Source organism: Ammospiza nelsoni, chromosome 3, assembly GCF_027579445.1.
Source record: "Ammospiza nelsoni isolate bAmmNel1 chromosome 3, bAmmNel1.pri, whole genome shotgun sequence".
In the NCBI taxonomy this organism is placed as follows: Eukaryota; Metazoa; Chordata; class Aves; order Passeriformes; family Passerellidae; genus Ammospiza; species Ammospiza nelsoni.
Window position 1 is genome coordinate 38858892 of NC_080635.1, and position 25442 is coordinate 38884333.

The 25442-nt window shown below is 47.0% G+C and overlaps 1 long non-coding RNA gene across 1 annotated transcript; it reads left to right on the forward strand.

Moving 5' to 3' along the window:
- Positions 1–278: 278 nt before the first annotated feature.
- LOC132071857 (uncharacterized) lies at positions 279–13191 on the forward strand. The gene is made up of 4 exons (XR_009418220.1): positions 279–372; positions 10076–10138; positions 10258–10332; positions 12999–13191. It is a non-coding gene; the product is annotated as an uncharacterized LOC132071857 (long non-coding RNA).
- Positions 13192–25442: the final 12251 nt, after the last annotated feature.

The following is a 25442-nucleotide window of genomic DNA, read 5'->3' on the forward strand; positions in this document are numbered from 1 at the left end:
TTACCTTGGTGAAGTAAACAACTGCATTTTACTATTTGCCGTGTGCCTCACAATGATAATAATAAATAATATTTATGAAGTAGGACTTTCACCTGCTGTGGATTTGTCCTCAGACTTCCCTGTGTGAAGGAACCTTGAAATAATTTCCATCTGGCAAGCACCTGGTTTCAAACAAAGGTGAAGCCAATGAATGAAATAGTCAAAACACCTGACTCCTTTTAGGTAGGTGGGAGGGAAGCAGTAAATAATGTTGCCTTAGAGCAATTTCTCTCTTGTCACGCCTTTCCCCTTGCAGTTTGCTGCCACTAATCACTGTGAGCCAGACTGTGCACGTGGAAGAATCCTTCAGACGGAGTCAGTGGGGCTGCTCATGTGAGTAATTTGCAAAACACTCAATCAGGGCAGTCAAGCCCTGTGGTATTAGACTCATGTTGGCTATAAATTCCCTAAGCAAGGACTTTTATTCTTGTCTGTAAAACAGTGGATGCAATTCTGGAGCAGTGTTTTTTTTAATTTTTTTTTTTTCCTCTCCACAACTTCTCATTTCTTCTCACCTTTTCCTTCACACACACAGAGAGCACTAAGAGACTCAGAGAAGCAGCAGCTTTGACAAGCAATGCTAACATGCCTCCCTGCTCTGAGCAATTCCTTTGGGCGATTTAGCAATGTCACTCTGGCTCTCAGCATTTCTTTCAAGTCAGGAGCCCCACTGCTTGGAGCAGCTTGGGAAAGGGAGAGCCCAGGTGCAAAGGCAGGAAAATAGTTGTGTCCGTGGCTGGCAGCAACAGGAGAGTCTGGTTGTGCCGGTGAGTCAGCCCAGCAGCTCGCTCCACTTGCTCATTCCAGCCACACACAGGCAAGTGCAGGCAGGGAAAATTCCTAGCTTTGATTGCGAGGAAAGGGCCTGCTTATGCCACCACAATAAACTCTGTTTTCCCAGAATGAAATCTTGCCAGGCGTAATTGCCAAAATCCTGGGACGAAATACTTCTGCTTAACCCCTGAAACGTCTTGTTCTTTTCACTGGGAGAAAAGTACTCGCTCATGGTTTGGTGTTTTGTTTTGTTGGCATTTTTTTTAAATTCAATTACCAGCTTTGATGTGTCTAAAATGGGAATAATGGCAGAGAATGCAATATCTCCTGTCTGCACTGCTACCTATACACTTGCATATAAATAGCACTTTTGTTTCATGGCTTGGAGTAGAGGCTGCAGAGACATACTGACAGTGCAGCAGCTCTTTTCCTTTGTAGTGGATCTAATAGGCCTGCAGTATGAAACATGCTGCCTATGCTTTGCTTTTAGGCTGAAACTCACTCTGTGCAGAGGTCTAGCAGAGGGCAGAGGCCCCACTTAAATCCTGCTGAGCCTTCAGAAAGGCTTTCCATGTTCCCCTATGGTAGGTGTAAGGATTCAGACAGTTTTGCATTCTTTTTGTGGGTAAAGGCATGTAAATAATACCTTTATGACTCAGGTATGTCTTGAAATATGCAACCTGATGGCAGAGAGTTCTGCTTTATTGTGCAGATATTTGTTCTGAACCACATGGCTTGTAAGTCATGAAATATTAATGGCCATGCAAATCTTCCCTTCTGTATCACAGGCTTTTCTGTGTTCCTGACCCCTGGCTTCCTTTAATCATCTCCTGGGTGTGTGGTCTGTTACTATTCTGAGATATCTTGTGAACAGGGGCAAAGTAATTACTTGATCCTTGCCTGCTGCAAGAATCTTTTTGAAAAGAAAATTGATAACTTCAGAGGCACTTCCTCCTTGCATTAAAATCAGCCCCACCTGCTTGCTTCACAAGATTTCTCTTTTGGTGGCCTGAATGCAGACCTGCAGTGTTCAGAGCTATTTTCATTACTATAAAAGCAGCATTCTTGGATCTCCTAAGTTGTCACCTGCTCCTCCACAGATTAATTACAATTTTTGGTCAGATGTCTTCTCCCCTACTGATTTTTTTCTGAAAGCATCCTTATATATATGCTGTTTCATTGTGGCTTGTTACAGGAATGATCTTTCAATGAGCAGCTGTAGTGCCTGTTATTTATAGGGTTATCTTCACCATCTCCCTAATAATTGGAGGCTGGATTAATGCCTGAAACATGATTTTTTTTTTTTTTTTTTTTTTTTTTTGGGTTTTTTTTGTTTTTTAAGAACAAGGTCTTGTTTTTTGGCAGAAATCTCCTTTTCTTTCTCTACCTGTTTTCTAACATCCCAAATACTAAGAATAAGGACATTACCAATGTGGGGAGATATGGAAATGGTCCTTAGCTTCCTGCCAAACATAGGAGAGGTTGGTGGTTTGGTGCCTGCAGGTCTGACAGCCAAAGGAGAAGGAGATGCACAAGCAATATGGCTGGGGAAAGAGAAAACTAACCATGAAAATGCATTTCCCATATGGGAGCTATTTTAGTGAACCAGTGTGATGAAAGCACAGACATGAGTGGGTGTTTGTACAAATGAGCTCACAGTGGCTGCCAGGTGCATGCTGTAACACAGGGGCAATAATGACCACACAGTTTAATACAAGGATAGTAAATGTTGACCGACAAGTTTCTGGTTTCTGGAGCAATTGTGCCCAAGTTGCAGGAGTCAGCAATGCAGCACCAAAAACACCGCTTCTGAAATGAAGGGTTTGTACAGATAAGGAGGTGGAGAAGACTAGCTAAGGTCAAAACATTCATTACCAGAGCAGAGATAAAGGAGCTGGGATACCTCAGGTGTTTGTAATGGGCCACTTTGCAAAACCTGGGATGACAACCTTTCTGGGGCTCTGCTGTTCAGTCCTCAGTGTGTGCTGTTTCTGAGGATCGGGTGCCAGCCTGGGAGCAATCCACACCCTGGCTTTTAAAAGGTGCAAATAAAACCCACTTCACCCTTGATTTCATGCAGCAGCAGGTGCCTATGAGTCTTTGAGGACATGGATGTCTTTCTGTCACACTTTCCTTGGAGCTTTCTTTCCCTGAAATGACCTCAGTGACTTCTGGGCCCTGTGAGAAGGGCAGACCCACAGCTTGGCTCCCACAAGTGGCTGCTGTGCAGCAAAGTTATTTGGTGGCTTTAAGCCTGGCAGTCTGGGAGCCACGCACACAGGGACTGTTCCCTGTGCAGGGAGCAGCAGTTCCTGCACAGGATGGTGGAAAGCTGATGTGCCAGCAGCTGGTGGGTGCTGTGGCAGTCACAGAGAAGCAGAGCACCCCTCCTGGCCCATCTGCAGCACGGTGGTGTCCCACCACAGGGTGACTTACATGAGCCTAAATGTTGGTAATGAGCCCTGCTGCAAGTCTGGCTAGCCTGTAGTCTGCAAAGGTGACAATTGCTAACTCAGGTTTTGGAAGGAGGTGAGCTCTGATCAGCTGAAAGGAGCAGTGAGTAATCCTCATCTACCTGGCTCTGTACCCAAGCTGTGAGTCATTCTAATGAGCAACACCAAAAGTGCTGACCTGCCCATCTCATGCTCCTCACTTGAGACTCCAAGCTCAGCTGCAGCCTTGGTGTGCCTCGGGGCTGCCTTTTGGGCAGAGGCGAACCTGGGACACTGGTTTTACTGAAACGTTACCAGTGGAATAAATGCTGTTGTAGGATGTATGTGTGCCAAAAGAGTCAGTGTAAGTAACTAGGAAGCCTTCAGTGGGATTTCTGTGTGTGGCATCCCTGCTAAAACTGCAGAATTGGTTTTGATTTAAAGAACATTTTCTTACCTGTTGCCATGAAGGTTTCAGCTGCCCCTCACTCTCTCCTGTGCACACCAATGTGGCCAGCTGTAGCTGGCTGGACCAGTGTGCAGTGACTGGGCAGAGGAGCTCGTGGCATTATTGCTGGCTTAATCCTTGCCTCTGTGTTCCTGGGACAGCATGAACAGCCTCTCCTGTCCTCCCTGCTCTGCACTGTGCCCACATTGCAGGGTGGGATGGTGCCCATTGTTCCTCTTCAAAAGGCTGCTCCTTTGAGAGCAAAGTCCTTGATGTCCTTGCTTGGCTTTAAGCTCCACATGTGGTACTGGCATGTTGGGATGATGAAAGCTGTTTGCCTCTGGTCTGAATGCAAGTCATGGGCTGGCTTGGCTGCATGCAAAAACTGCACTACTGGGTGTTTTCAGCAGCTTCCCCTGGGTGCGTGGCACTATTTAAATTGAAAGTACTTTGATTTGGAAGAGGCAAGGATGAAGGTGAAGGCTAATAATGGAAGTTTATAAATGCAGCTGCCACCTTAGCAGCCTGTGCCTTTCATGCTGTCCTTCATTTACTCTCCTGGTGCTCTCTCCCCTTTCAATGCTCTGTTGTGAGCAAAGTGCTGCTGAGAGTAACTGGGGTAGCTCAGTTTGATCCATTTATGTGCCTATGGATATAGAGGGGGCTGTTATTTAACACTGAAATGTGTGAAATGATCCATGAAACCTCCAGGGTGAACTATGCTAAGGGGCAGACTTTTATAATCCATGGATTATACTCTACAATTCATATATATATTATAGAGTATGTATTTATAGGTCATGACTAATATGGAAACCCCTCTTGTAATAGCTTCTAGTAGAGACCCATCCACATAACATTCCTATGTGGGTGGTGGCTGTTGGCACCAGAGTGGGATGACTGACTTCAGTTCTGATCTGGGCTTCTCAGCTAGGCTCCTGCTCCTTGTCAGCTGCAGGACGTGGGCAGCAGTAAGGGCAGTCAGCCTACATCATAAGAGAAGTCTGATACAAACAAGAACTTTTCTCCTTCTCTGTTATCTGCCTGGGCTCTCCATGTAGGTGGCTTGGTTGGATGTGAACCCTTCAGAGAGCAAAACCTGTGTGAGGTGAATGTGACTCACACTGAACACCTCTTGAAGCCCATGGCAGGTGAGGAGATGGTGAGATCCTGAGTCCTTTTCCATAGCCTTGAAATGGGACCATCCCTCCTCCTCTGCCTCTGAAGCTTCTCTGTCCCTCCTGCCTCTGCTTTGCCAAGTGCAAGTCCATCTGGAAGTGTCCAGCAATGCACACACACAGCGGGTTTGCACTGAAACCTCGTGTATTTCACAGATGGGCTGAGCTTCCCCATTGTAGCTCACTCATTGCCCCTCAGATCCCTGGGGCCTTCCTCTCTCACAAGAACAGGGGCAGCTACTCTGCCCCAAAATCTTCATCAAAAACCACTTGCTCAGAGGTAGGGAAAGGAAAAACAGAGTGAGTTCCACAGCTGAGCTCATATTCACAGAAATATTTCAAGCAGTCTGTACATTCCTTCTACTTATAATTTATTATTAACAGTCTGAGAGGAAGAAAAATAATTCATTAAACAATCAGTAAGGCATTCATAAGACATTATTGAGATCAGGTCTCAGGGAAACACATGAGCCTTAACAAATATTGAGTTTTATCTACTCTGTTAAGTCATTTTACATAGGAAAGTGAAACTTAATCCAGCTGCTCTGTCTCTGTAGCTACTGCTCAAGGGGAAACAAATTCAGATCCACCGTAATCTGACTAATAGGTTCAATATCAGCTCCCTCTTATCAGAGGGAAAGGAGCAGTTTCATCTCAGTTTCTGCAGTCTGCCCCATGCTTATCTATTCCCTGGTGGCCAGATATCAGAGAGGACCAGTGAGAGGAGTCCCCTTCTGGGGGCTGGAAATTAAAAAGCCTTGCTGTGAGACCTTCTCCCTTGCTGCAGGCAGTTGGCAGGTGCTTTCTTTTCCAGATGGGAGTAGCTTGTACTTGAGAGAAAAAGTTTGGGAAAGTGCAATTTCTCCCATGGCTCAAATCTGTATTCCTGGTTTGGGCAGCATGGAAGCAGCAAGGAACTGCTGGGTCAAACAGGCACTCAGGAAGCCCCTGCTCTCCCTCCACTAAGGGACATCTGGTTCTGGAACAAACATTGCCTCCAACCAATGATGGATGATTTGGTTTTGTTGAGAAGCTGAAGCTCACCCACCTCCTCAGTTCTCACCCCCGTACGTTGCTTTCTGAGCCTCTGTCATTTGCTTGTGCTGTGCAGTGATGATCCTGTATGGGAAATGACTTTAAAAACATCATAAAGACATTTCTGGGAGCAGTGGAGTCTTCAAAGGAAAATTCTTGGGAAGCTGGAAATATGGTAGGAGGGAAAATATAATCTTTCACTCATTTCAGATGAACTTCTGCCTTCCTTGAAATTCCTGTGAATTTCAAAGCCTTTGATAGTCATGGAACATCAGAGGAGCCTTTATGCTTAGCAAAACGTGTGTGAAAGCAGTGCTGCTTCTGATCCCGCCAGGAGCTGCTGCACACCCCGTTCCTCTTCCTCGTGTTTGTCTTCCCCCAGCTGATGCAGTCAATTTGCATTTGTCTGGGTGGCCGTGGCTGTGCCCTTACTCTGCCCTGCTGGATGACACCAGAGCAAAACCCATTTCAGGACTTTCCTGGCCAGTGGGCACCCCATCTGCTCCCCGTGGGCCAGCCTGGATGGTGCACAGGGATGGCTGCCCTCTGAGCCTTGGGATGCCCTGCCTGCAGCGCAGTGCACACTCGCTTTGGTTTTGTCCCAGCCTCCCTTTACAGGATCAGGCAGCGAGGCCACGGCACAGGGATTTCCTGGAAGAGCTCTGATGGCACCAGGCACAGGTGGCAGATTTATAGGCAGGCACAAATCACAGGTCACTGAAAAGGACAGCACAACCACCCGAGCTGGGGCAGCCTATCCTTGGAACAGGCACAGCCAGTGGGCTGGGTGGGGAATTTCTTTCATGTAGCACATCCAGCCACAGAGGGCTATGCAGGGAATGCCATGGAAATGACAAGAGCTGCAGAGCTGGAATATGATCCCCACAAGCTGCTCCTGAAGAGGAGCACAGATCTCTGTGAGTAGGTACAGGCCTCCCACTTCCCACACCTCACTTCCCAGCTGCTTCCAGCAGCACTCATGGTGCTCTATCATGCACTCCTTCCTGAAATGGGGCTGCCAGAAAACAGCATCTGGGCAAGCAAAGAGGGAGAGGGAAGACCACTGAGCAGAATTCCCAAGGTTAAAGTGACTTACCTGTTTTTCCACCTGGGTAATGGTTATTCTGTGAAGACTGATGCATTCTTGTCCTCACTCAGTGGGAGGGAAGGGGCTGCTGGGCAGTGGCAGGTCCAGGCTGGTCCCCTGGGGCTGCCCCTGCTCCAGCTGGCTGTGATGTGTCCCTGCCTCATGCTTCCCTTCCCGAGGTGCCAGCCAAGTGGAGAAGCTGCAGCCTAAAGGGGCAGGACATGGCATGGGCACCCCCAGGGAAAAAGTCCAGGGAAGCTGAGTTGGGAGAAGGCAGTGAGAGCACTGAGGAGCCTTCCTGCCACCACAGGCAGGCTGCAGGTGAGCTGCTGTGCAGCAGTCATTGCTTACTCACTGTGGAGCCATTGCCAGGTGAGATTTGCCTCACCTCTCACAATTGAGGGCTTATTTGTGACCTGCCCGGGTCAAATTCACATCCAGGTGTATCTGGTCCATGTGGATTTGAGGGCCCTCACAAAAGGGCTGTCCATGCTTCTCTCTCATCTGTTTCCTGGCATTCCTGAGACTTCCCATCCCAGTTTACTTCCCCTGCCCTCTTTTGCTGCTGCTTTGCACCATGTTGCTTTTCAGGATCCCATTTGTCCTCTGCCTTGCTCCAGCATGCTCCCTGCCTGTAGCTGTGGGTTTTGTCTCCAACAGGTAACTTCATTACTCTTAAGCTGAAGAAGTAGTGGACTATTTTTGGAGTAATGTCATGTGTTCCACAACAAGTGAAGCTTATGCTTTTTGCTGGAGCAGTGTTGAGAAGAAAATTCCTCTTGATGTGAACCAAATGTGGTTTTTGAACGTGGGATTGGCACAAAGTACACAGGCAGTTACTTCCTACAAAGATTAACTGAACTAAGGAGTAGAAAAAGTTGGATTTTTTTTTTTCTGAAGCTACCTTGGCTGAGTTTCTGCCTTTGAACAAGGGTGGTTAGGTGCTGGGTAGGTGTGAGACACAGGTATGTAGGCAGAGCTGTCATGAAGAGTCAAAGGCCTTGATGAATTTTGGTTAAGATATGCCACAGAAAGAGAGTGTTATGACTGGAGTTACATGGACCTCAGCATAAAACTGAGGCAGAAGGCTGCAAATAAAGCAACAGCGTTGTTCTGTTCTTCACATGACTAATGAAGCATCACTTCATAATGCTGATTGTCACTGCCAAACACAAATTTAAGCACAGCTCCTGTTCCCACCCTGCCGTGTTTATCATGCCGGTCCCCTTCAAAATGCACTCTGCACTTTTGCAGAGCCTGCAGACATGATTTAATGATTAGCCAAGGGCTATGCTGAGGACAAAAGAAACTATCACCTCAAATTACTCCCCACCCCTTCTGTGGACAACACGCAATGATTTTTGACTGAACTCTGTTTGAAACCCAGTGTACTGATTTCAACCCAGAGAAGAGAAAGAGTACAGCTACATGTGCAGCTACGGCAGTAGAGCTGCCTTGACACCATGCTGCTTGTTACTGAAAGTTCTACTAAATATGACTTTTTAGTCTACGATGGAAGTGTCCAGTATCTGAGGCAAAAGGAAGGAAAATTACGCGGAAACCTGGCAGCACAGCAGGGTGGTTTGGGAGACAAATCCTCTAAAGGATGAACAATTCAGGAAAGTGTTACCGTAAACGAAAAAATGAAAAACTGTGGGCTAGCCAGAAAGTGCCCAAGACAAATTAGAGGGCTGGGTTATCACCTGTATGAAGTTTAAAGATAAGTGATGGATTCTGCATCTGGGATGGGGCAAACTTGAATGATGTATGCACGGAATGGGAAATGAGAGTCTGGAGAGCAGTGCTGTGAAAGAGACCCGGAATTCCTGGTCACTGGCAAGCTGAACCTGAGCAGGCAGTGCCCTGGCAGCCAGGGGGGCCAGCCCTGTCCTGGGGGCATCAGGCACAGCATCACCAGCCAGGCAAGGGAGGGGATTGTCCTGCTCTGCTCTGAGCTGGGGCAGCCTCACCTCCAGTGCTGGGGGCAGTTTTGGTTAATACAATATAAGGACATAAAGCTCTTATAGAGTGTCCAAACAAGGGCCAGGAAGATGGTGAAGGGCTTGACAGGCAGCTGAGGGAACAGTCTCCAGGCTTGAACAGTCTCCTCCAGTCTGTTCAGCATGGGGGAGACTGAGGGCAGAGCTCACTGCAGTTACAGCTTCCTCATGAGGGGAACAGGAGGGGCAGGCACTGATCTCTGCTCTGTGGTGACAGTGACAGGACACAAGGGAATGGCCTGAAGTTGTGTTAGGGAGGTTTAGGTTGGATATTGACAAAGGTTCTTCACCCAGAAGGGTGATTTGGCATTGCAACAGGTTCCACATGGAAGTGGTCACAGCACCAGCTTGGCAGAGTTCAAGAAGTACTTGGACAACACTTAGATATGTTGTGCAATTCTTGGAGTTGTCTAGTGCAGGGCCATCAAATTTATTTGATGATCCTTGTGAGAAACTTCCAACTCGGGATATTCTGTGACTCAAGGAAAAATCTTCTAAAGAACCTGAATTATTTTGGGACATTGGTCTAACAGCAGGCTAACACACAGGTAGAGCTGCAGCCCCCAGCGATGATTCTTAAGCAGTAAAAATCAAGGAACTATTGGCCTTGCAATACCCAGACAACCACCCACCACCTAACTGCTGTCAGCTTCCCTCCCTGCAAGATCAATGCCTTTTCACAAAATTCTCCTCCGGGGCTTCTCATTTTTTCCTGACTCTCAAGTGGAGCTTGGTTGTCTGTGTGGTGGCTTTCAGCTGTTCTGGAACAGAGGTGTAAGTAAAATGCCAAGTGTTTAGCAGATCTCTCTATGGAGATAGCTGGACTTGACACCTCTTGCAGAGCTCTGGGAAAGGGAAGGAGCAGCCCCAGTACAGAGGGGGAGGCAGCCCCTCCAGGACTGGAAATAGGGAAAATCACAGAAAGACATTTCAGTTGCAAGTAAAAATTAAGTCCTTGTTTTTAAATCTAATGTGGTTAGTTTCCTTCTTCTGCCACACAAGAATAAGATTTCAAAAGCACATGGCACTAACATGTCTGGGCACCCATTAAACTGGTATAAATAATTTCTTTACTTTTGTAGGGCAAAGTAAAGCACAACTGTTGCTTGAAAGAAGAGCTGGTTGAAGATTGCACTCATCCTGCAGTAAGTTTTAGCTGGATTTTTTTCCTTTGTAGCCCAAACACAGGTTTTCAAGTCTTTTTACAGGAGAGATATGAGCAATATCAGTCAAGTTTATTTTGATTTGCACTTTTTCTCTACAGATGCAACAGAGGAAACATCAGACAATCATGAGGCCCCATGGATATCTCTCATCTCTGACAAAGGAGTGGATGCAGGTGATCTTCTCCCTTCCCCCTGCAAGCAAAATTTAATCAGAAATTATCTGTCTGATTTCTAGTGTAGCCAGAAAAGATCAGATGAGCTTTCCCTTCACTGAAAACTTCAGCCAGTAAAAAAAGAGTGATTCCAGCTCTAGATTTTCAGGAAATGACCAAATCTGGTAAGTGGTATTTGGAGGAAATGTTGGGGTTTGCCTGTTTTTAAAATCCCTGTATAATATTTATTATGTACATGCTTCATAATCCCATAGTAAATAACCATAAATTCCCCATTTCACAAAGTTAACAGCCCATGTGCTTTCTTGCACACAGAGAAATTGATCAAGGTGCAGCCTGAGGAGTTTGGAAAGGTCATTTTCAAGACTAGAGAGAGATTGAAAATGTTGCTGCTAATCAAAGAAGGGATATTTAATATCTTTTTGACAAGAAATGCAAATAACATTAGTTCCACTATCGTCCTTCTGGCCTAGAAGTGCTGTTAAGACAGTTTTTCTACTTTAATATAAATTTTATCCACTGCAGTGTCCTCTGTTGTCCTGGCTGGACTGTGCAGTGTTTAGTGGTGCAAAATTCATTCCCACTAGTGCTAGGGATCACATCTCCATTGCAAGGGTTGCCTTTGCACTTGTGCTTCTTTCCTGGGGAGCCAGCTGGAGTGACTGCAGGCACTGGCTCCACTTCCTCCTCCCTGTGTTTTTGAGCAAGCTGCCTTACCTGCAGTCCCTGGATACATCTCCCTCCCTGCTGTCCTGTAATATCGCCAGACATCCCCACCTTCCCCCTCCCAGCTCCCTTCCTCTGAATGCTTAACAACCAGCACTGCTGGTGGGATTTCAAAACCCAGCCCAGGCTCAAGAGCCAGATTTGGGCTAAACAGCTGCTATGTACTGTCAGGTCTGCACATGACAATGATTTGTGCAGCCCATTGCTGAGCCAGATAGAGCCATTTGTTTAAAAAATAAAGAGACAGATAAATTCAACTCTTCCCCTTCTCCTAGCAAGCTGATATCATGTGCCTGTCTTAAAAGTGGCTTGCTCCAGAATGCATTAGAGCTAAATTATCATTTATGTTTGTCACAGGGATTGCTAATGTGTAATGAGATTTTAGAGTTAATGTTTTGTACAAAGCACTTAGCAGAGCTGGGATGAAATTGGTTCAGGATTCTGATGTGGTGTTTTAATTAAAGATATTTTCCAATCAGGGCCAAGCAAACGACTTGTCAGAAGGTTTTGTACCCATCAGCCAATATAGCAGTGCAATGTTGGTCTCGCTTTCTGCTTTCTGACTTTCTTCAGGGAATTAGAGGAGAGAGCCTCTCCAAAACTAATGCAGAAGAATCTTTCTTAGCTGCAGCCCTTAGAGGAGAAGAAATACGTATTTGATTCTCTGAAATCTTTCACCTGGGTGTCGGTGTTCTGGTTCATTGCAGCGTGACACCAGCCTCAGGCTGCCCTGATTTTGTTGAGCTTGCAGCTGATGCAATGCACTGACACAGACTGAAAGCAGTGGGAAGCCCAGGGCTGTGGGGTGAATCCTGAGGTTTTGTCTGCTGTAGCAGCATCTTGAGCTCCGACTGCAGCTCCTCGTCTCCTCTGCTGTTGGGCATGATTGCCAGGGAGGAAGCAGGAACATGGGTGATGTGGATCCAAAAAAAGAAAAGAAAGGATTTCAAAAAATTGTACTTGGTAAAACCAGCATAATAATGACTGAGGTGTCTCTGGCTGAAACAGGCTTCGGAAGTATGATTCATGTAAACATCAAATACATGTTAATAGGCACAACTTTTATTGATTTCTGGATAATAAGGGTCATAATTACCAAATTAGCACTTTTTTTCTCTTAGCTACCTCTGGTCCTTGCAGGGAACTTCAATTGCTGGGATATCTGCTTGAAACAAAATCACCAAACTCCAATCAGACACAAAGTGCAGCTCTCAGGGCTGATGACAGACACAGGCAATGCAAATCTCTGGCAGAAAACCAGCTGCCACAGTCAGCGTTTGCTTTGCCCATCCTCCAGCCATGAGAAACTCATCTGTGTAGAGCTGTGGAGGGAGGCTGAGGGGATGCAGGGAAGGGGCAAGAGGCAGGAGTTTCCCTACTCAGTGCTCCTCACACTTAAACCTTCCTTTCTGTTCCATCTCGACAGCTGTGACTGAGAGTCCCCTTTTCCCTGCACTCCCTGGTTTTTGCCCCACTCCCCCCTTCCCAGGCACGGAAGGACAGTGGTCCCACAGCCAGGAGCAGCTCCTCTGGAGGCTGATCAGCTCCATGGATACAGGACAGCACTGCTGGAAACCCACCCTGCGGGGGTGTGCAGCTGTGACACCGCAGCATCATTAACTTGGATAATAGGACTGAGCCACAGCAAACCACCCTGGATTTGTATAGCTCCATGCCGTGTTTGTTTTTGCAGTGTTTCTGACAGAAACCCCTTTAGAGCTGCTTAGCTGAGAACCTTTTGGTAGCATGCATTGCATCCTGCTTGCTATGATAATAGGAAAAAAAATCCTTCTTTTACGCTCATGATTTCAAGTGCATTTGGTTGGTTGGTCGGTTTGCTTGTTTTTCTAAGAAGAGCAAGGAGAAAGCTTTCATTTTATAGACAGTTCTGATGTTTTAACATATAAATGAATGAGGGTTTTTGTATTTTTCTTTTTCAGGTTTGCCCATTTACAGGTTCCATGACTGTCTGGAAACAGACGAGCAGTGAGTAGGGATTTTAATCTCGAAAGCAAATTGTAATCTGTTCATTATGTGAATTCTTTAGCTTAGCATGGCAATTCGCCTGAGTGGTGTAAAAGGGAGCTATTGACTAGAATAGAGAGATAAAGGTGAATTTTGCAGAAAAAAATCCATATTCTTACCTCTGTTGTACAGAGAATACATGAATATGCTGCATATTTATTGTTACGTTTTTATTATAACATTTTCTTTGTGTAAGCCTTGCATCACAAGATTCCAGAAAATAACAAAGACAGAAGGAGACCAAGGTACATATTCAGGCCCGCCCCTCCTCATTGATAAAATAGCATCCCACTACTCCATAAGACATAACACACACTGCAGCTTCACTGTGCCCCTCAGGGCCAGCTGTGTGGGTGCTTTATCCCTGAGAGCACTGACACCCACCTAATGAGTGGCATTGACCTCTTCAGAGACAGCAAGGTACGAACACGTATGGGGCATCTTTTCCTGCCAACCCCAAACGTTCCAAAGGCATGAGTCAGACCTCCCCGTCTCGTAAATTATAGGACTAGATGAAACGAATGTTAATGAAAGCACCAAATAAATGTGTTGATGTCCTTCTCTGCCATGAATTTTATGGAGTCTGTGGATTTGAGCCCTCAGAGGTCACTCAGGTTAAATTTTAAGTCTTTTGTTCTCTATAAGTGATAGAAAATTCTGCTGATTCATTCAATTACAGCACTAAGTTACAGACACTGTGGAATTATGGTGAACTCTCTAAGAGAGGCACCTTTGTGGTGAACTGTCTGTTGCAAATTTCTGCCAACATGTGCTGAACTGTATGAATTAAATTCTGCAAAATGTGTTAGGAGATACAGAGAGCTGGACTCACATCCACAGGGATAGTGCTATAGCTTTTGATTTTCCTGCTCACTGCTATCAGGATGCTGAACCACTTCTTAGGTGTAAGTCCCTGTTGTCAGAGATCCCATACCCAGAACTGTGGGGTAGAGAGGAAGAGGAGGTCTGGGTTGGTGAAGAGACAAGATAATGAGCCATGAGGGGACTCCCCATTCTTTTTAGCATCTAGGAAGAAAAAGTATACTCTGTAGGAACAGACCACTCCAGTGGAAAGGCTGAGGTAGTATTTACAGGATTGTTTTGGTAATGCCTGAGAAAGACCCACACCTCTTTCATCTGGAAAAAGAGTGAGTGAGTGAGTGAGTGAGTGAGTGAGTTTTTCTGGTGAAAAGGCCAGATTTTAGCACAGGGCAATGGCACCATCAGGTACACTGTGGTGTTGAGCAATGGAGCAGGGGCTTAGGCACATCTCAGTGTTGCAAGCACTGCCTGCACAATGGCTTTAGGCACCAGCACTAACCTTTACAGATTAAAGTTTTCTGCAGCAGTCCCAGCACTCAGGTGATCAGGCTTGGTGTTTTTGAGAGGAATGATTGCACAGCAACGTGCGGGGGTTGTGTGTCTGATTTTACAGTCATGCTCTCAGCCAGCCTCTGGTAGCCCTGGTGTGAGTGAGGCACCAGCAGCAGAAGGAGTTGAGTTAAACCAGCAGGTCTAGCGGTGCTCAGGAGCCATTTTCTGAGCATGGCCTCCCACTATCTGCAGTGGTGTCCCTGTGCTTCCTGTGGTGTTGAAGCAGGAGGGGTTGAGAGTGATGTAGCAGGGACAGCTGAGTGCAGGGATCTTCCTTCCCTAGCACAAGGAGAGGCTGAACATGAGGATGTGCTCAGGTACATGTGTGCACATGAACCTTGGGGAGGACTCCTGAGGAAGTGATTTCAGAGAGCAGCCCAAGGTGAGGATATTAGGCACTTACTAGGTCTGAAAAATGGATTAAATTTTCAGCAAGAACCTGCTGCATACTCAGGACTACTTGAAATCAGGCCATTTTTTAAGCTGTGGGGCAGCCAATAGCCACATTGCTGAGTTTTGGTTCTGCTGGACCCATTCAGGCAAGGAAGTCAAATTGTCTGCCCTCTTTTGAGCTCCCATACCTCATGATGCCTCTGTTCCCAAGGGCTCATGTCTATTTTGACTTTATGTTCAGAGTCTTCATTTGTTGCTCACTCCTATAAGGTGATGCTTTTCCTTCTTCTGCACTGGCTTTTTTGTTCCAAAGGGCTTTGGTAGCCTCAATTTGAGATGTCTCTTTTTCATCTGCAGAGACAGGGCTTTCAGGCCCTCCAGGTGTCTGGCCTTGAATCCTGTCACATGTTGGGGGTGCCAGTGCTGCTCTGGAGGCAGCTGCCATCCATGCCCCAGTATCTCACTGCTTCAGCACTTTTGGCTGTGCCCTCTGGCAGCCTTCACTTGGTGCCTTGACACCACAGTTTTGATACTGAAAGTGGTATTTCCTGAAAGCACCACTTTGGTTCTTCTCACAGTAGTACAAAATTTCTTATTCTATAAAGTGGTGCATTTTCCAAGCCTCTGTAGCAGGACTCATCTTGCTCCAGCCATGGATTTGTGGGAAGATGATGCCAGTGGGATGCCCTGGTTCAGCAGCTGCTTGTGCCAGTGTTCCTGTTTAGCAAGTACAGATGGAAAATGCTCTTGTTTTCCTCTCATTGATCACTGTCCAAAGCATCTGAAACTCCAACAGAAGAGCTAGAAGAGAGAAAAGTTTCAGTTGCCACAGCTTTGCTAGCTTCTACCACATCTCAATGTCTTTAAAATTCACCACACTGTACTTAGGCTTGGCATAGTAGCTGCGTTGGCCCCTCAGGACAGGTCTGTTTTGGCACAGGGAGGGCTGTAGGGACCTGCAGCAAGCAGTTGAGCTCAGGTGTGGAGAGACATGGATTTCTCCAAGCCAAGAGGTTTGTTCAACCTTTAATTATGCCTTTTTTTTTTTCCTTTTCTTTCTTTCCTTGTTGCTGGTGCAGGTGGCTGGAGCACGCTGTGCAGTTCTGTTTCAAGCAGATAAAGACATCTGTAACTGTCAATATCTAGCAGCCCTGTCCCTCTGCCATTTTTCTTTTGTTGTTTTAACACTTTTACAAGTGGTTCCCTCTTAAATTTCCAGTGAAATGAGTAACATCAACTGAGCTTGTAAATCTTTCCCTCTGAAGAGGAAGGAAGATACAGTAGGCACAGGAATGCTGCAGGAGGGGCTGAGGAAGACAGAGTTGCAATGAGGCTGAACAAGCAGAGCAACTTCCATCTATTTCCTTTTCCTCCCTCAGCAAGGTGCTGCTCTGCTGCCCGCATAGGATTTCTGCTCCTATGAAAATGAGAAATGTGGTTTTCTTCCACACTCTGCTCTTTCCAAAAGCAGTTGAGCCCATAATGGGGTGCGACCCACACCTTGAGAGTCCCCATCAGTCCCCTGGCACCTCATCAGTCCAGGGTCTCATTGCTGCATTGCTTTATTTCATTGTCTACCCAGGTAAGGTTCCTTGTCCACCTTTGCCAGTTTTGCTGTACTAAAGCCTCCCTGGCAGGAGTGATGCCATGGTGTCACTTGCTCCACCATCAGCTTCAGCTGCGATGGTTGAAGGGGACATTGCTGCCACATCTCTCAGCCAGAGCCCTGCATGCTGGAGACAGGTGGTGCTCCCTCTGGAGACTGTCTGGACCCAGCCCTTTGCTGGGAGCCCCACCACATCTGCAAGGTGCCAGGGCAGTGGGGCAGCAGGGTCGGCTCTCCTGCTGCTGCTGGCTTCTGTGCAGGAGCACATCACCTCCTTTAGGACACCTGCCTGTGGAAGCTGCCTCTGAAACTGGCTGCTGCTCTGACAGGCCACTGAGGTGGGAACATCACAGCTCTGTGTGGGAAGGCACCAGGCCATAGCAGACAAGCTCCTGCCCTCCAACCACCCTGCTTGCCCCTGCACCTCATGAGGGATGAGATGCCTGCCCCTGCACTGAACGGAGGGATGTGCTGGTACAGCTAGAGCATGCTCTGAGGAGGCTCCTTAAATTGCTGTTTTGGTCAGAATCTTTCCCCAGAAACCTTCTCTTTGTTTAAAGGCCATTAAGTAATTGCAGCAGGTGCCTTGCCCTTCCTTGCTGCCCATCAGCAAGTGGCTTTCCTTCTCTCTGCTCACAACGGGCTTGCTGCTGAACACTCACTGTGCAGGACCTCATGGAGGGCTGTACCACACCCCCTGTTCCTGCTGTCCTCCTCTTCCAGCCCTCTGTGCTTGCCCTGGCATGGGCTCTTCTTGCAGGAGACGTAGGGATTTTTTCTGGAGTGCAAGGCTTCTTTAGGAAACCCACAAATTGCCGACTGCTCACGTGGCAGGGCCCAGGCTGGCTGTGCAGCCAGGAGTGGTTTATTATGAGAAATGGTCTGTCGGCTCTGCAGGCTCACAGCACCATAAATGTGCTGTCTGCAGAAACACAGAGGAGTGGGGAGAGACAGAGAGAGATTAGCTGTGAGTGGGAGGGTGAAGATATGGGGAGTGGAGGTCACAGGAAGTGTGGGTTTCAAAACAAGACCAGAATGTAATGCCAATTGCCTTGTGATTTTTATTTTTTTTTTAAGTAAAAGGCAGATATCACTGGCAGGTGTCCAGAAACTCCTTCCAACACTATTAACTTATCTGTATCAGTTCTGCAGCCCACCTCCTGTCAGCGCTGCTCATAGGGCCATCAGGAGAGTACTGTGGTGGTGTTGGGTCACTTGCTTCTCAGCCATCAGATCACAAAAAGAGGTTGCTATTTTTTGAGAGTGAGAGTAAATTGGAGAAAAATCAGTGGGTCCATGTCTGACCGCTGACCAAATCAAAGCCACACTTCAGAGTGGGAAGCATCAAAGAGGGTTTTAAGTACTGAATATTTGTCACTGACTTTGCAGGCTCCATTGCTTTTACCCCTAATCTTCCTCACTTGCTCATGCTGTGCATGCAGAGGCAGGGAGGGATGATAATGGACTTGCAGTTGTACTTGCTGTTCCCATAACAAATGGCAGGATCTTCACATAAATTGTTTGAACATGTAACACTGCTCTTATTTCTTAACGATAAGGGCTTAGGAGCTGCCCTTTTCCAAAATGAAAGAAATGAACCAAACGTTATCTCTTTGTTTTAAAAAATGATCCCTGCAACTACAACAACAAAAAGCCATTATGATGATCTGTAAAGGTCTTGCAAGCTTTTACAGGAGAGATTTTCCGCTCACCCAGTCTGGCTTCACTCCCGTTCCCTCTCCCTATTCCCAACCCACGTGGTTCAAGCTTTCTAGGGCAGTTTAAGCTCCTAGATACAGCTGAGCTGAATGAACCTGGCCTGGAGGACATGTCAGAGGTCAGACCAGGGGGGAGAGGTATGCCCTCTGGATACTGTGCCTAAAACTAAGTTCTTTAGATCTTGCTCTGGTCCTAAGTGCATCCATCATCAATTATATATCTATACTCACTGTTTACACAGGTTTCTTGTTTACCAGGAAATATTTGCTTCAAGGCTCTGCATCCGTTGTAGCAGTGTCTATTGCTTATGCCAAGGGAAAAAATGTCACCATAACTTTTCAGTGCTATGGCCCAGATCTATCTGTGGTGGCTGGTGTTGGACCTCTGGTTTCATGGTGAGCTGCTTGCTGACTGTCCTGGACCAGTGGACAGATTAAGGGTGAGTTTGAACTTGAAAATTTCTGAGTTTAAAGAAATAACCCTCTCCTTTATTGTGCATGTAATAGATCTGTATTTCTGGGGTTAGTGGGGAGAAATTTAAAAAATGTGTTTGAGCAGCATATACAGAGACACCCACACGTATGCACATACACATTAGAGCTTGCACTGATGAGTGAGGTAAAAAACATGCGATGATGTGAAGTCCCTTTGTGGCCACCCCAAGAGCTTGAGCCACAATCTCCACAATCTCTGGAACAGGAGGCTTGGAAACTTAACCTCTTTGATTTCTGCAGAGCCCTCCTAGCTTAAACATGCTTATGTAGGCTAATGCACACACCCATTAGCTTTCCCACTGTCAGCTGCTGTTAGTGTAGCTGCTTAGCGCCCTGCTGGCAGGGAGATGGATGGGCTCCTCCAGATGCTGTCCTGCTGCTGCTTCTTTTAGATCAGTCCCAGGGGATGCAGACCTGCTATGGCTCTCCTTGAGCTGTGAGTGGCCAAGTGAAGCAGTCCATATACATGTTCTCTCACATTAACTTTCCTATTCAACAACACCCCATGCTATTCTTCGGTGTATTAGGTGGAAATAACATTTTTTCCAAAGTGGATAAACACAACTGCTTCCCAGGTGGAGAAAAAAGAGCCACAGAGGGCTTCAGAGATATGGGCTGGGCCAGCTGCAGAAATGCGAATTAGCTCCCCAGCTGTAAGAGCTGCCAGTCAGCCTTGTACCTAATCCACTGTATCATGGCTGAAACCCGGAGTCGGCATGAGGAGGTGCTGGGAGTGGAGGGGGAGACAAAGGAAAAAGAGAGAGGATGATACATGAATGAGAAAAATGAGACATATAAAAGCAAAATCCTCATCTGTCTGAAGAGGCCTTATGGACTGAATAGCTGGTGATAAGAGCAACTTCCTTCCATGCATTCTGTATCAGGTATTTAGCATGGCTGTGTCTCAGCAGTGTGTTCCCTCGCACAAGACTGTGAGGAGATGGTCAGCATCAGTATGCTGCATGTAGCAGAAAGCAGGTGGATTTGCTTGGCTCTATGGGTGGCAAAGAACTGGGAGCATTTTTCATTGTCCAGGCAGGAGTTAATATTAATGTATTTTTCACTGTCTTCCCTTGGATGCATCACAAAATCAGTCTATGCAGGGAGCAGCCAGGGAGGAGAGGGGAGGGAGAGACATCCAGAGCCAGTGCAGATGGGAGGCAGGGCTGAGTGATGAAGAGTGAAAGATGCTAACCAGGCTCAGGCCACACACGAAGGGCTGGCTGCCCTTCCTGACCCTCCCTAACCGTGGAGAAAGGCAGGCCTTGCAGGGCTGTGGCTGGAAGGGAGCTCTTGTCCCTCACATCCGCATGCGAGCACCGGGAAACTGTGGGGTCAGTGTCATCTTCCAGAAGGAATCCCCTGTTGGCAAGGAAGAGAAATGGGTTTTGCTTTGCCCCATACAGAGTTGACGGGAGTGTTGTTCTCACAACTGAGCTAGGCAGTTGGGTGGAAAGTCTTCCAGCTGCTGGACACCTGCTGCTGGAGTAGCTCCACCTCCACTGCCTGAGAAACCAGCCTGCCTTGGAGGTACAACCCGTGGGTGGAGACAGGAGAAAGTATATCCAAATCCTAAGTGACTTCTGCTTTCCTGGGGTGTTGCTGCATTGTGCAATTAATTTCTGATCTCTTGTTGACAATTACCCTAAATCAAAATGAATAGTCAGCTGGCTGCAGTGCAGGGGTGTGAGGTGCAGCCAAGGGTGTTTTGGCAGTGGATGGAGGGGAGGAAGGGAGAGAGCTGCTGCATTCTGATCCAGACCTCACTGCTGCTGCTTAACCTGGGTCTGTAGCAGGGACAGAGGAGAACAGCAATGCCCACCAGGTCCAGGTTCCAGGGTCTCAGTGCAGTCCTTCCCTCTACCCAGCTCCTACACAGCCCTGGAGAGGACTGCCATGGTGTGGGGACATCCACCCATGCTGGCCAGAGCAGGCAAGGTGGCTTCTCAAGGTGCTCAGAGTAGATCTAAACTCCTCCAAGGAGCTGCATCGGGGTGGAGGGTTTGGCTGTACTGGTCTGGCCCTGGGGTGGTGCTGGGTGCTGGGTTGCCTGATTTTCACACAGCCTTGGCTGGCTCTGGTAGGTGGGTACCACAGGGATGAGAGAAGACCAGGGTGTCTGCCCCTGGGTCTCTCTCAGCTGTGCTGGCTCACAGGGCTCTGTGCTGATGTCTGTCAGAAGCTTGCTATGTTTAGGAGAGAAGTTGTCATACTCACACACCCACAACTCCTCCATATTTGCCAAACCATCTCTTCCCCAGGCCGGGGAAGAGCAAAGGCTGGACAGATGTGCCTGGACTGACCGGTGGCATCCGAAATTGAGGGCTGTGCTCCCTGGGGAGAAGCTCCATGCTGTCCTATTTAGGCACTTTATATTGCTTAATTGGAGTTGCTAGGGACTGCATACATCGATCTGTGGAGCACAAAGTGACATGACAACGCTGTCATCTGTCTCTGATTTTTCCTCTCCTCCCTGAAAGAAGCCTGGACAGAAGACTACATGTGTTTGTTTGTTGGCCCACAGAAAAGCACACATAGCTGTGTGTTTGTGTGCCCTTGATGGCACCTCCTTAGAGGAAACAGTCTGTGCCTTCTGTGGGCAGCAGGAAAAGGGGCAAACCTGCAGCAGCCTCTCTCTGCAGGCTGAGCTCCAGCTCTGAGGCAGCTCTGACCCCATCCTGTTCCCCTGTGCTCTGAAGCCAGTGAGCACAAACATGGGGGTGGGAGGACAGTCCAGCTTTTATTTGTTTTGCACGGTGGATTTTGGTGTTTTCTGAGCTCAGGAATGCCGCCTGCTCCTCCGCCCCCTCTAGTGCAGCTGCACCTCTGGGTCCCAGCCCCAGCTGCCACAGCTTAGCTCTGCCTCCAAACACATTCTTTTGCTGGGTGCAGTGCCTCTGTGCTCTCAAATGGAGATTGGCTTGTAGCTGTCTCTGCCTGCATGGCATCTGCTTCCCTCTGCCTTTCTAATCCTCTGCATTTTCCATAACCTAACAAAAACGAGTAACAAATCTGGGATGCACTTCTCCAGCCAAGGGGACAGATCTGGGGCTGTGGCATTTTACACCTACTGTGATTTCTGCAGCAGTCTCTCTTTCTCTTTCTTTTCTCTTTTTTTTCAATACACATCAGACTTGTGAGAAATGTATTCTTATGTCAGTAATGTTCAAAGGCGAAAAGAAAAGCTGCCAGAAGAGAGCTTTAAAAGTCTGACATATTATCATTCAGAGAAGAATTTTCAGTACAATTATTCTGGATTTTTTCCAATAAATAAATTGTACTGACTTTTAAGGGAGAGCTTTTAGGTTAATGGAAATATTACTTAAATTAAAATACATCCCATTCAGCCATCAATTCCACTGTCATTGCAGTCTGTGTTTAATGTTAATGACATGCCCAAATAAAAAGGAAGAAACTGATTTGTTTTATTGTGTCCAAAGATGAGTATGATCTGTTGTGGAAAGTTAAATACAAGCCAAAGGGGGCACAGGGCAGCATCAACAGAAGCATGGTTAAAATGTACTTGCAGAAGGTATATTGCACAGCACTGTGCATGAGAATGGTAAGAAACATATTTTGTCTTGTATTTCAATGAACTGATTTTTACTTTTTTTCTTCTCTTGGTGACTTTATGAGGAGGCCTTCTACAGCTTACAGGCTCTGTCCCTTTTTTTTTTGGAACCTCACACAGGAGAGAGTGGATCTCAGATTCCATCTGGGGCTTGTTCCAAGTTCTCTCCCGCTCCAAGGAAATGGTGGGCAGCTTGGAGAGGAGCTGCCAAATTCAAATGATGTCTCGAACTCTGCAGTTCCCAGATGAGCTCTCACCAGACTAGGTTTCACACCACCTGCATGAGGCCCTTCTGCTGCCAGCTGAGCTGGACCACACGAGAGACAACTCCCTGGGCCTTTGGAACCTGTGCTTTCCTTTCTGGCAAGGGAACAAGGTCAGCGGACAGGTGAGTGAGCAAAGAGGAAAAGCTCACTGGCTTCCACCTCTTCTGCCTTTTGATTTATTATTTATGCTGGATTGGGAGGGGGAAAGGCAGCAGAGAAGGTTTCTGCATATTCCAGTGTGTCACTTGTCAGCAGGTGACAGGACTCTTGCTTGGGATGGATACGAGCTTGGCTGCTTACCCACTGTAGGGGTTTTTGTCCTGACCACCCACTGTGGTGCAGGTGTGTGTCCTTGGGTGGGTCACCCAGGTGTTGGGTCAGCTGCCTGGGGCACAGCAGATGCAGAAGAAGCCTGGGAAGGAGATCCAGCAGTCAGCATCCCTTTTGGAAAGGGTGGCTCTTAGTTGCAGGGCCACAGGGAGCAAGGATGGATTAGCTGGCCCGGGCGAGAGCTCTTACATCACAGCCACTGGTGCATCCCCACCCTGAGAGCCCTCTGGAGCCCATCTGCCCCTCTGGAATCCAGGTGCAGATATACCAGGGATTTTCCCTGAATCCTTGCTGGAAAGCAGGTGGGCTGCCCACCCAGGGCGCAGAGTACAGCACTTAAAACACCGATTATAACGTAGTGCCCACAAAGTTCAGGCCTGAGGTCTTTAAATGGGCTTAAGAAGGGTTTCAAGGCAGCATCTACATGGACCCAACTGTAGTGAAGATACTTACTGACACAGCTCAGGCTTGAGTCCATAGAGTGAAGCATTTTATTCAACAGAATAAGCCACCACAGGGATTGAAAGGTGAGAGGGATCATTGCTCATTGGTATCTTTCATACTTATGGCAACATCCGATGTCTGTGTCAGGATAACTGCAGTAACAGCAGTCTAGGTGATGGCTGCTTCCCATCCTTCAGATGACAAACTGGCCACTGTTTTTGGGGACACAGGATTGCATCAGAAACACTTCATCCTGTGGAGAGAAGTGAACAGGTTTTGCTGGCTGCAAGGGCAAGTTCTCCTTGCTGTATTTGTCCTTCACTGTAAGTCTCAGGGCAGGAGAGCCACTTCCAATTTGAAGGCATGACAAGACCAGGCCTTGAATCTGTGAAGATTTTAAGAGGAGCTTGTTCTCCAAACTTTCCTGACTTCTCAGTCCATTCAGCAACTTGTTGGGAAAAGTACTGGATCCAATTTCATGCCCCTGTGGGTCTTGGAGAATGTTTGTAGCAAAGGGAGAAATTACTGAATTTGAATCTTGATGTGGCTTTAAGAGAACAGAACTCCCAAGCAAGTCACCAGCATATCCCTGTGTTTCTGGTGCTCACTTCTCAGGCTTTGCTATGCAAAATGAACTGTGCTTTTCTTGGAGACTAAGAATAACTTCCAGGCCAAGTTCCAAGGTCAATCCATCCATCTGAGTTTTTCCATCTATATGAATTAACTGTCTTCAGCACAAATTTAACAGTGCAAATGTATCACTGCTAGAGCATATTTAGAGGACAGCTTCAGGATCACTGAACACATTGTTACTTGCACAGAGGCAGGATTCCCAGACATTACAATGCAATTGCTATTTGGGCTCAGTTACCACTGTGGCTTCCCACTCTCTTTTTTCTTTTGAGGTTACTCCTTTGCAACAGAAAAAATATTTGTTTTTCACCAGTAGCACAAGGAGTATTTTCCTGGGATTCCCTTTAACGTTCCTTGCTTATGACCAATTGAAGAGACATTCATGAATCTGATTGTTGTGTGTTGTCATAGGTACTTTTCTATCCTCCTGGGGTAAGGGTAGGCTTTCACTTAGGGTCACTGCAGTTCATGTCAAGTGGGTTTTGTTCCTTTTTTTTTGTCCTTCTCCACATTCACATGAAAGTGTTCTTGCTTTCATCTTTGTAGCCTGCTCCTTCCTCTCAGATCCTCTGTCTTGGTTCAAAGGGTCCTTGTGCCAGCAGGCTAATGCACACCTGGTGCAACCTAGGGACAATTCACTCCCAGGAAAACAATGGGCAGTTTGTGCATTCTCATCATCACCAGGGGCTTCCTGCAATGGAAAATAGCTCAAGGTTTCTAAGGCTCTCTTATCCCACAACAAAATAAGCCTGTGGGCAGATGTAAAATCAACACATCTGTTTTGGCCTCGAGCCCAACACTGCCAATATTGTCTCCTTTGGGAAGTGAATTCCTTTGTATTACCCTCTGCTTCCTTCTGCTTGAACTGTCTTCTTTGCAGGACCCTGTCTGCTTAGTGCAGTCCCAGGGTGAAATTAGTGCTTTCCCTTTTAGCAAAGTGTTTTCTTCATATGACACTGCTTCTTTGGCTGTGGTTGCCATTCATCACACTTACAGTAAAAGAACTCCTTGGTATTGGTACATTCTGACTGCTTCCCATTTGGGAAATGGGCATGGCAATTCTTCTGTCTCTCCTAGGGACATTCTGAAGAAGCTGTGTTGAATTATCCTAGCCTCTGGTTGGTAAGATTAGTATATGTGATTATTCCCTGTCGTCCAGGTAGCCATGTAGACAGGCAATGTAGGATATAAGATGGACCATCTAAAAATGGGACAACTCGTTGTTAACAAGTGCTTGGTGGTCACTTTGACCTGAGAGCTGGGACAAACCTTGTACTTCCCTGGTTTACCAGGAACACCCGTACTGCCTGCAAGCAGGAAAATATCTCTTGGGGGGGTTCTGCAATGGTGGAAGGCATATATGCCATGGGGGAAGAATTTGGAATCCATCCAGTCTGTCTATAGAGCAGTCACTTGTAATCATTGCTAATCCAATGAGAGTAGTAAATAGTTATGGATGCCTGCATAGATTTATTGGTCTGAGGTGATGCCAAGTGGCAGAAATAAAGCAAGGGACAATATTTACCAGA